We start from the raw sequence: 1,740 nt of genomic DNA, 5'->3' as shown, positions 1-1,740 counted from the left end.
AAAGCAAAAAGGGTTCGAGTATACTCACAGCGTTTGATGGATTGAAGGGAGCACTTGAGAGTAGGGTTAGCCTGAATAGTTCGATAGTATAACGATAAGCAACGCGTAAAACGGAAAACAAGTGTTGGAGGGTCGGACAGCTGGTCGATCAGACGGTAGTCCGATCGGACGGCTGACCGTTCGGTTTGCAGTCCATTCGGACAGCTGTCCGGTCGGTCGGTAGGCCGATCGGATGGCTGTTCGAGTGGATTGTTTCTTCCTTTGAGAAGGATGTGTTTGTGTATGATGGTTTGACTTTTGAAGTTTTTGTTGTAGCATTTGAAAACATTGAAGTATCTTTACCCTTCAGGTCGGTCGATCGGACGGTCGTTCGATCGGCCGGCAACCCGATCGGTTAGGTACCTCAGTAAAAACAAGTTCTCAGCAGGGTGTCACCTGATCGGACGGCTGTTCAATCGGGTGGCACTCCTAGTGCATTGAACATGTTGAAAATCGACTAAGTGTTGAAGTCTAGTATCTCATGATCTGAAGAGTAACCCGATCGGACGGTAGTCCGATCGAATAGCAGTTCGTTCAATACTAGACTTCAATGAATTGTTCAAGTGTGGGACAATGTGCTAGCCGATCGGCTGGCCTGGTCGATCGGCTGACTGTCCGATCGGCTGGCTGTCCGTTCGGACAGCAGTCCGATCGGTCAGCATCCTGACCTGGTCGGCCTGTTCGTCTAACACTTGGCTGTGCTGGTTTGTTTGTCGTTATATCGAGGTATTTTGACAACGAGTCGAACCACAGAACCCTCATTCTTATTTGTTTCTCTTGCTCGGACATGAATCACCCAAATCCGGCTGGTGAACCGTTCGGAACGGAGTTCAACGTTTAACCCGAAATCAGTGAACCTCGTGGATAGAATCTGGATCTTGAGTCATGCAACCACCGGAATGATTTGCAAGTCGGCACAAGCTCCGTTTCTATCGGTTTTGAAGGCATTGAGTGTAAAAGAGTTGAAAGAAAGTTGGAAAACCATCTTTCAATCCTTTTCACCGTGTAAATGTTTAGATCTATGAAAGATCCTTGTTTGTTTATGTGGAAATCGGCTAGATTCAAGTTGTTCTTGGTGGATTGAGGCCAAAACATGAAGTTCTTCAAGAACACCATGATGACATCATCCTAGAACACTTGAATCTTGATGATTTCACGGTTAGAAATCAATATTTGAAAGATAGAAAGGTGTAGGAGTGCGTGTAGATCAAGAAAGTACAAGATGTAGGATGAAATCTTACCGGAATCGGAAGGAATCTGAGAAAAAAAGGGGAGCACGAGCTGGTCGGTCAGAGGTTTCCAAAAGTAGAAAGTTTGAGAGTGACAAGGGGTATTTATAGGATGCCATAAGAGGAAAGTACTGGCCGATCGGCCAGGCAGCTCGATCGGACAGCCTGTCCGATCAGACAGCAGTTTGGTCGGCTGGCTGTTCGATCGGTTGGTAGCCTGATCGATTAGCTGCACGATTCGAGTGTTCGGTGCGACGATTTTTGATAATTTGATTTCGATTGAGGAAGATGTGAATACGATAGAGTTTCCTATTCAAATTACTTTTAATCTCAACCACTATATCTAACATACAATCATCTATATCTCGCGCTATCTCTTCTCCACCAATTATCATGATTCGATTTCGATTGAGTACGATTGAGTTTCGAGTTTCGATTCGAGTTTCTATTGATTACCACACATAACATAAAG

The sequence above is a fragment of the Helianthus annuus genome, chromosome 17 (assembly GCF_002127325.2).
Source record: "Helianthus annuus cultivar XRQ/B chromosome 17, HanXRQr2.0-SUNRISE, whole genome shotgun sequence".
Classification (NCBI taxonomy): Eukaryota; Viridiplantae; Streptophyta; class Magnoliopsida; order Asterales; family Asteraceae; genus Helianthus; species Helianthus annuus.
This window is presented reverse-complemented; position numbering follows the sequence as displayed.